Here is a 10,343-nt window from a genome sequence, read left to right on the forward strand (position 1 = left end):
TTCCCTGGCCTGCCCCCAAGTCAGCTGTTCTACTTCCTTTTAACTCTTCCAGTCTATTCATCTCTTGCAGGTATGGCAGGGCGGGGCTGGCTGGGCCCAGAGGAGCTCCTTAACCCCTTGTTGCCCAATGCGGGGTTTAATATCCCATCATATGGTGTCATCTACAAAGTTAATGATCTTACATGTTGTACTTTTGTGTAATTTACTTTGTCAGAGTTCTGAATGACAGCTGCTTTCGGATGCCAACATCAGAAAATGTTACATACTCTTAGGAAAATATTTATTTACAAATAGAGTGTGCATGTGGATGAGTATAAATATTTTATGCTATCATTAAAGACATGCTCAATGTACATAGTATTCCATACCAAAAAATGTTAAGAAGATATTAAAGTTGAACAGTTAAGCACTCAAGTCAGGAAATACCAAATTTAAGGCTGGATTTTCAACTTTCACTCTGCTCCCTTATGTCTATGAATTATTATAAAGTCAACCAGATAGTATTTCTCAAATTCTATATTGTAATGTAATATCAAACTTTATTTCTACACTTACATACACAGGTAGCATCGTGTAGTACTACTGCTCTATGTATGCTGGACGGAGTCTATGAAGGTCAATGATATGTAAAGCACATAGTAACACAACATATATAATGGACTCCAGTGAAAATGTGCTGATTTTATATAACCTGTGGAGTTTTCAGCTGAGTGTAGTTACTTGCCTTCTCTGAATTCCCCCTAGGATGGTCTGTGCTATGCACACTTGTGTAGGAAAATTAGCTTCCTAAATAATTGCCTCTTTGCTTGAATTTCATTTAAGGAAGTTTCTGCAACTTATTGGGAAAAATGAATCAAATATGACTGTTGACTAAATTATTAAAATGCATACCTTAGAAAGAACTTATAAAAGAAGCTTCAGATGTGGATCCATGTATATGTAAGGGATTCTTTATCTTTTCTCCTCCTCTCTTTGTCATTGCTGACAGTACCGCCAATTCTCCACATCACACAGGTCCATAACTTGGGTATTGTCTTTGAGCTAGTATTTTTTTATGGCTATGTGACACAGTGCTGGGCAACAGCACCTATTGAGAATCCAGGGATAGGCGAGCACAAGCCTGCCATCATCTAAAGGTCACTCCCCTCAATGTAAGGGGAGGAGCTACTACACCCAGATCTGAAGTGATTCCGAGGGACAACTAATGAAAAACAGAGATGGAGAGAGGGTCACAGTGTCAAAAGCAGGGAGCCAGAAGAAGACAACGAGCAGAGAACCCCAGACAATGCCCACTTCTCCTCAAAGGTGTCCAGGGACCAAGTGGATGCAGTCCAAAGGAACTCCGCGCAGAGACATGACTCTAGTCACTGCAGCTCTAATTAAATTACTCCAGGGCAGGCCTCATTAAGAAGACTGTGCCCAACTGATAGGCTGAGGAGAACTGAGATGTTAATGAAACCATTAAGCAGGTGATACAAAAGGCACAGGAAGGAAGCAGAAAGAGAGAGGTAGAGAGAGCTTACTCTTTGCTGCTTGCCTCAGGAGCTGGGGGGATCCCTAGAACTGTAGGCATAAGGCAATATAGAGTATAAGGGTCATGACAACTAATATTGTGAATAAACTACATGGGGCATTTTATCAGCAAAAAAGATCTGAGGTGTTTGTGGACTTGAACAAAGGCAGAAGCAAATGGCCCTGCTACAGGGTAATGTAGATAAAGTCACAGACACCTACTTCATCCCTCCAGTCCACTCAAATACAGCTACTATATTCAACTTCCTTGCCAGTCTACCTCAGCATGTTACCTACCTCTGTGAATCCCTCCTCTGGCTTCCTCACTTTTAATACATCAGCTTCAATCAATCTGCTTCAGGCCTTTTACAATTGTGCCCCGTGCAATTTAGCGGTGTTTGTCTCATCACATAGGCCCCTGCTGCCTCCTCTCTAACAATAATACCAGCCTTGACCGTCCATTTGTCCACTTCTCCCACAACTATCCTCATGTTTCCTTCCATGTGTCCCTTGTTCTTGGAATGTCCTTTCTGAGCTCACCCATACAACCATGACTCTGTTCTTCAAATACTTCTTCTCTGATGCCTACGAGGAAACAGCCAGTTTATAATGAGTAGGTTGAGTGGCAGTCAAATATAACCTGTGCTGTCTAGTTTGACTGTAAGCTCTTCACAGCCACTATGCAGTTTTTTAAGTATGACCTGAATAAAAATATTAAATATAAAAAACTATGTTAAGGCTAAAGTTTCAGAATTGAAGTTAAATTAAAGCTCTTGACCGCTCACCAAATAGTGACATTTGAGAGTATTATGAGTGATACAGCCTTGATTTTTCATCTGCTCTGAAAGATTAAACATTCAGATCAAACTTAAATATTTCCACTAAAAATATTCAGTATGTAGAGAGGAGAAATTACAGTACACACTTGTTTTCTCAAAAATTGACAATGTATGATCTCATTTATGGACAAAACACAGTGCTTCCTTGGTCATATATCACATTAACATAATCATTTCTTCTTTCAATTTTTCCTCATTCCTGAAACTTCACCTGCTACAAAGCAGAGATCTTCTTAATTTAGGAGATTCCAGGACAAGCTTTTGAGGGATTTCTGTGTATCACTGTCAGTTCTCTCTTTCATGATTTCATTTTCTGAATAATCTCATAGTTCATTACCTTGTTTCTCTCATAATTTTTCAATGTTTCCAATCTAAAGTGAAGTATTTCATTATTCTTGATTTATTAGGGTTTTATCTGTGTTTAATTATGATTAATTTCTAACACCTGTTTTTATGCTTTCACAAACTATTGACTAGCACACACATTTTTCATCATACTTTTCTTGGATTCACACCCTGCATTAATTCATGAATGACTTCTATTAGAGGTAGGTAATAATAGGATAAATCCATACTGTCATTCATGCACTATCCTTATATTTTCCAACTCTCAACTTTGTGCAGGCTGGTACTGTGCATATGGCAGTATAAACAAAGTATGATTTTTATGATGTATGAAGATTAAAGTAGAAAACACAAGTCAGTCACATGCAAAGGCCCCAAGTGGACCATTTGCCATTTTACTATAAAATATGGCCAAGAACCTATACTCAGATCTATTTAAAATGATGAAATTCCTCCCATTTACACCATACATGAATTCAACCCTATGACTGCATTATTATTATTAATTTGATTTCTAAATACCTGATTATATGTTTACATTTGATAAACCATCAGGGACCATTCCTGCATAATTTGCACAAACAACACAAAAATCACATCTGGAGAAATAAGATTGTATATATTTTTAAATCTATGGACCTCTTTAGTGACATTCTAAAACACATTTGAACAGAATAACTTATTTTTGACCTTTGGAAACGATCAACATGACCCTGATCTTGCAAACACTTAAACTTATCTGTTAACATTAAACAAGCTTGAAGTCAACAGAAATGCTGATGTGCTTAAAGTTAAACGTGTGTAAGTGATTGAAGGATCAGGGCCTATATGTTTTATATAGATGGTCCTTTGTGTTAAGTCCTTTATTTTATAGCATTTCAGTTGATCAAACAAAGCTACTTTGTTACCAGTAAAAGGAGCTTTTGTATTAACATAATAGAACATTGCTTTTCGCAACTTATTACAGAATGGTCATACTTGATTAAGGAAGAGTAGCAGAGCACTGAATATGACATTTTCTTATAAATCTCAATAATTGATATCTATGCAGCCTAGAGTTAATTTTTCCTTGTGGCCTTACCTGTCAGGAGAGAGGTCTGCATTTTTGTTGTATTTTTTAACCTTATCAAACCATGTACTTCAAAATTTATGCCAAGGATTCCTAATGAGATGTTGCGCTTTTTACTTTTACATTGCTGCGATATTATTGGATGTCACCAAGTGGTGTAATTACAAATAAGGAGAATTTGTAAGCAGAGGTGAAAGTAAGCTGGTACTTCCCAGTATGGCGTATCGGCAAGAGCCGGTGCACCATACCAGGGTGGCCCGGCTTCCCCAGGCGGCAATTAAAAGGGCCAGGGGCTCCCAGCAGCAGCTGGAGCCCCAGGCCCTTTAAATTGCTGCCAGAGCCCCACTGCTGGAGCCCTGGGGTAGTGGCAGCGGGGCTCTGGGGGTTATTTAAAGGGCTGGGGCTCCCGCTGATTCTACTGCCCTGGGCCCTTTAAATAGCCCCTGGAGCCCCACCACCACTACCCCAGGGCTCCAGGGGCTATTTAAAGGGCCAGGGCGGTAGAAGCAGGGGAGTCCTGGGCCCTTTAAATAGTCCCTGGAGCCCTGCTGCCAGAGGCCTGGGGTAGCAGCGGCAGCCGGGGGCTCTGGCAGTGCTTTAAAGGGCCCGGGACAGTAGCAGCGGCTGAGCCCTGGGTCCTTTAAATTGCTGCCAGAGCCCCCGGCTGCTGCTGCTACCCCGGCGGGGGAGAGAGAGGGCACTTACCGGTACATGGCGGGCTGGCTCTGACCCCCCCACATCCCCGCGCCAGAGTCGGCCCCAACCCAGCCCCGTACCGGTAAGTCCCTAGTTCTACTTTCACCCGTTTGTAAGACTGACTAAATACAGAGGTAGTTAGATCTTGAACAAATGCTTGCAGTTAGTTGTGTTTCGGCTCTTTTTAGAAAGCTGAATATATTCTTTCTGCTTGAGGTTCTCTTGCAGGACTTGCATTTTAGATGCAGAGCTCTTACCTACTGGTTAAATCTATGCAAAACAAATATAAAACATTACACAAGGTCAAAGATACACAGTTACAATTTCCACTTTGGTTCAGGTCAATAATGAAAGCTGCTATTCTCTAACTGTTCAGTGGTCTATGTCAAATAAACTGCAGCCTCAACATAGCTCCTATGAGAAGAGTGCTTACATCACAAAACACACCATCAGAATTGACTTTACATGACATTTTTGCTAGAATTTGCCGTAGAAAACCTAAGATTGGTGATTAACTCAAACTACCTTCATACTGCTATGTGTGTGAGGTCTCTAAATCAGGTTTGAGGTACACCTGCAAGATGTTATGTGGAAACTTGAACTTATACTTGAAAGTGCTGTATCCATTCTATGGATAAAAAAGGACTTTGCACTCCAAAGTTTCAGCCAATTTCTCAAGTACCAAGTTCATTTAAAAAACAAAAAAGAGTAGTGAAAAAAAGACTGCTTATGTTTTTTCCTCCTGAGATTATTACTCAACTCAAGCCATTCTCTGTGTGTGTGTGAGAGAGAGAGAGAGAGAGAGAATTGCACTACTATTGATAGGGTTTCATCGTAATAAAGGAGCACAATGTATGGGAACACACAGTTTTTCCAAGCTCTATCAATCTGCATTTCACAGATCCTAGCGAACACCCAGTCCTGGTCACACATTAGGACTACTGTGAGAGGGAAACACATCACAGTCTTTAGTGTGTAGAGGTTTGTTTGTTTGTTTGTTTTTTAAATAGACATTGGATATACTGAATAATTTTTAAGTTCTTCCCTTAAATGACTCTTTGGTTTGCTTTGTTAAGTTGTCTGTGCTCTGTTTCCCCTGGGGTGTGTGAAGTTTCTGGAGTATCAGCAGGGTGCAGCATTGGTTCCTCTCCTGGCATTTCTTCCCATTTCTTGGGCACTAACTCTCAGTTGAAATGGGGCTTCTCAGCCCACCGGCACTAGGCTCTAGTATCAGCCTGACACCTCAGTTATTTAAACACACCCCTTTCCCAGCACTATAGCACAAAGGTAAGACATTTCTGGTTTACAACTTAACCCTCACGGGGCACACAGTACTTGTAAAACAATATACACACACATTCTTTGCACACTTTATGCTCTTTTATACTTAGTCATGTAAAGCACAGGAGAGTTCAGCTCCTACAAGACACTAAACACTTGTCCCTCATCCACTTTCCTCAGCTCTCCAGGGCACACTTGGGCTGGTGTCTGGGTCCTTTGGGTTGTCCAGGTCCTTGCAGCCATTTGGGCTCAGGAAAGCAGGTATGGCCCCTACCCCATGAGGCTGCTACCTGCTGGGTGACCTCTCCCTCCTGGAGACCCTTAACCAGCTTCTGTGACTTTGCTCTTTCCTGCCCCATGCTTCCTCTACCAGTCTCTCCCCGTTCCATTATTATGCCCCTCCGAGTCACTTGGTCTCTTTTGTTTTACTCCTTATAAAATTTCCACAGTTCCTACTTTCCAGTTTCCCCCTCCCTTTAAGCTAAAACTAGATTTTCGCGGTTTGAGTTGCTTCTTAGAATAACCTTTGTGAGATCTAAGTATAATTGTTACCCTTAAGTATTTCCCCTTGATCCTGCCTGGTGTGTATCTGCTACATGCCCTGTCAGCAATTCACATACATATAGGCACTCATAATACAGTTGTTTTTCATAATACAACTTAACAATATCAGTCAGAACTTACAAGATGCACAGATGTAGTCCCAACTCATTGCAACACACACCACCCTCATCACTGCCAGTATCTGAGTGCTTATAATGAAGCCCACCCCTATAATTCCTCCTACCACCATTTGGAGGTCCCTGTTACAATTAGACATTCACAAATGTACATCACACTGAGATTAATTAAAGCTGCTCAGAGAGCTGTTAATCATTAATTTGTTTTCTGTAGTTGCTTACCCTGTAATTGCAGTACAGACCATGTGGTATTTTGACTTTGCCCTGACCCATCCCATCATTTTTTGGCATTTGCAGATCTTTTGTTGAGCTTCAGGGAACCTGTTTTATTATAAGTTAGAACGTTCGTCAAGCAGAATATTTTAGGATGTGTAGAGCTGTTCTGACTAGCTACAAGAACTCCTTTGACTGAGATCAGCTGATCCATTTGAACAAATAGGCCATTCTTAGTACAGAGTTCGGTTCTGGAACTTCTTTTTCCTGCCAGTCCCACAGAGTCTTTGATTACCTTCAGGGCAGAGCAAGGCTCATTTCTTTCCTCAGGCACTTGCATGAGGGGCTTGGGAAAGGGTTGTTTGTTTTTTAGAGAAAGCCTTTTTCCCATTTGATGTGAAGGGGCTAAAGTTGTAAATTTTGTAGATGTGATCTAGTCATGGTCAGGAATATTTTTATAAATCTATAAATAAATACATACATTGGGAGACTTTCTTTGTAGTGTGGTACCAATCTTTTTGGCATGCAAGCAATGATAACACATAGCCCTAAATTTTCCCTTTGTGTGGGTTCTTCCTAAGGAGAGTGTGATTGTGACCTAGAATTTTAATAAAGTGAGAACAAGGTCACAATTTCCTCACATAATAATAGCTGAGTTCACTATGGCTTTGCTCTCCATGGTTAAATCTAGCTTAATAGTATTTGTTGGTCATCAAGTTCCATTCTAAAAACTTAGCACTAGACACCCGGAGGTACTCTTATCTCTTCAAATTTATCCAAAATTCAGCTATATTAGAATCAGAGTTAGAAGGGACGGCACATTAAATGTTTCTTTATAGAATTCAGAAAGTCTATTGGCACAAAATTGAATTAACTTTGGCTAAACATAAGAAAGTAAAATACTATATGGCATACTCTATGAGCAGGGGGATACAACGTTATTTAATAAATCTTTTAGCAGCACTTTTGATTTTTAAAAAAGTGCTGTACCCTAGAGGATTTTTCATTTTATGTTTCAAAAGGAGGTCAATTTATTAAACTTTACCGTATACAGATTAAGTAAGGACTTTCTAAAAATTCTCAAACTTATCTACTCAGCTGAATACATTATCAGACTCTGTACTTGGGGTAATTGCAGTAGTGTTTTAGATCCCTGGGTAGATGGATGTAATAGTCCTATAAATCCCAGATATTCAGCATCTTCAAAGACTATAAAATATTTATGAGAGGTTATAGTTTTAGAGAAATCTTGTGGTTATATAATCCTAAATAAAGAAATCAACAGTGCAGATATAAAACATAAGTTCTATTTTTCAAACAAAGTATCTTATAAAGAGAAAAAAGTGATTAGTTTGTGCAGTGTCTGTATGAAGACTGAGGCAGATAATTTGCCATGAAAGGTGATGAGGAACAGGGCAGCTTTGCTCTCATTAAAACAGAAAAAAACATCCTTAAAGAGAAATAACTGTATGTTTCTTTCAACAGTGTTTAAACACATCACAGTCTTAGTGTGTAGAGGTTTGTTTGTTTGTTTGTTTGTTTTTTAAATAGACATTGGATATACTGAATAATTTTTAAGTTCTTCCCTTAAATGACTCTTTGGTTTGCTTTGTTAAGTTGTATTTTGTTCCTGTTTCTTGGCTATACTCTTTCTTCCTCTATTTAAAAAAAAGAAAAGAAAAGAAAAGAAAAGAAAGAACAAAAAAAAAGTTCATTAATACCCTTATATGCTAAACTCTTCTACTTTGCCAACTCAGAACAATTCAGAAACAGAAAAAAAAATCTTAAAGTGCATATAGATGAAAATACAGGAAAAGAAAAATAGAAGCACTTAGAGGCAAAGTGAAAGATCCAAATAGTCTTTCTTTCCATAATAACTTATTTTAATGAAAAACACAGAAATTTTAAAAGGAGCATTATTTAACTTTATGGCCTTAAGACTTTTTGTACTTAGTGATACATCCTTACAGATTTTCTATTAGGATATAAAATGTAGAATCACTAATTTGGAGATATCAGACCAAGTTCTGCTCTCATTTATATGGACTTAAATCCAGAGAAACTCCACTGAAGTCAGTCACTTAGAATTTAAACCAGAGTAACAGAGCAGAATATGGTTCATCTACTATACCTGATATAATAAGGCTGTGATTGTATTGGAGAAAAAATACTATAATATAGATTTAAAGACCTGTAAAACAAAGGGGGGAAAATGGGAATTGATAGCTTCCGGGCATGCCTAAAATTGAGTCAGGATGACTGATTTTTTAATCCCCAACACCTAGATACTTAACATGCTGGGCCTCCTTTTATTTAACTCCTTCTCTCTGATTTTGTCTTATCTAGTCAATTGGCAATTTTCAAGTATATGTTAATTGCTCCTTTTTCACTAATTCTAAACCAAAATGGTTGTCACTGAAAGACAGCTTCGCCCTTGACTCAGATTCTTCACATGCTCTTCTTTTTCTGACTATTTGTAAATATTGCAATAATTTTCTGTCAAAGAAGAAGTGGCATGATTGTGATTTACATGACCAATGAAACATGAACCAGTTTTTGACTGGAAGGAGAAGGCAAAGGTATCCTGTAATCATATGCCACTATTGGAATCCCTCTTCTTTATCAAAAATGAAGAATATTAAGAATAGGTTTGTTTTGTTTTTAATCTTTCATTTGTAATTTGAGAAATAATTTTGATACAGTCAAGATATTTCAGTTTGAAAATTACCTGTTGATTACTGGAACTAGCATCCCCTCTACTCCGATGACATTTCATACCCCAAAACAGAATCCTGTGAAATGCATAGGGCAGAGCAACAGACCCTGCACACTTTCATAAAGGATGTGTCCATCTCAAATATTAAATTATGTATCCTTGTAGTAGCATCACTACAGTTGTCCCGGCCATGCAAGAAGACAGAAAAGATGCAAGAAAAATGGTTTAATTAGCCTGCAACTTATTACCTCATCTGGGAAATATCCAGCAGTAAGTCATACAGAGTAGATCACCCTTCTTCCTCACTAGTTTCCACCTATTTGAGGGCTGCCATCAGCCTCAGGACCCCCTATGGAAGTAATACCTGTACTGGACACCTGTCACATGGAGCCACCAGCTATTTGGTTGCCTCCCCTAACACAAGTCAGGTTCCCAGATAATGAACAATTCTCTCCCTAACATTGGCCAAAAATATATCTACTTCCTAGTCAGAGAGGTGTACCCCATCATCCCTGAATAATTCAGGCACCCAGTATGATTATTTTTTTAAATGACATGTGCCCATTCCAAATGTCAGACTATGTATCCTCATAATAGCAATACTGCAGTTCTGACTGAAAAGGCTCTTTCACTTTATAAATCTGAACTTACACATTTTCAATGAAGTTAGCCTACATACTAATATTTCCCAATCTTGTTTTCAGCCAAGATGTGATTGGAAACATCTACTGAATCATTGTTTTAGTTAGCCGAGCATGAAAAGGCAGAGATTTTCAGACATTAAGAAAGGTATTTCTCACATATTTTTGCACTCCAATCATTCAGATGGAGTTTTGTCTTCAAACTTCAAACTTGGACTGTAATTACAGGCAAGAAGCTACGTTAATATAACATTATGTTTGAGATTATACATGCACCTAATTTAGGCAATTTAAAATTATAATTGCTGAGGACACTATAAGCTACATATCTGTTAAATCATGAAAGTTAAC

The 10,343-nt window shown here is 38.7% G+C and overlaps 1 long non-coding RNA gene across 1 annotated transcript; it reads right to left on the bottom strand.

Annotated features, from left to right (window-relative positions):
* Window positions 1-320: 320 nt before the first annotated feature.
* On the bottom strand, window positions 321-9,466 carry LOC120369394. The gene is made up of 3 exons (XR_005583144.1): window positions 9,364-9,466; window positions 6,645-6,743; window positions 321-2,097 (listed from the first exon to the last, which is right to left on the bottom strand). It is a non-coding gene; the product is annotated as an uncharacterized LOC120369394 (long non-coding RNA).
* Between the last annotated feature and the right edge of the window lie 877 nt (window positions 9,467-10,343).

This window comes from Mauremys reevesii, linkage group 7 (assembly GCF_016161935.1).
Source record: "Mauremys reevesii isolate NIE-2019 linkage group 7, ASM1616193v1, whole genome shotgun sequence".
In the NCBI taxonomy this organism is placed as follows: Eukaryota; Metazoa; Chordata; order Testudines; family Geoemydidae; genus Mauremys; species Mauremys reevesii.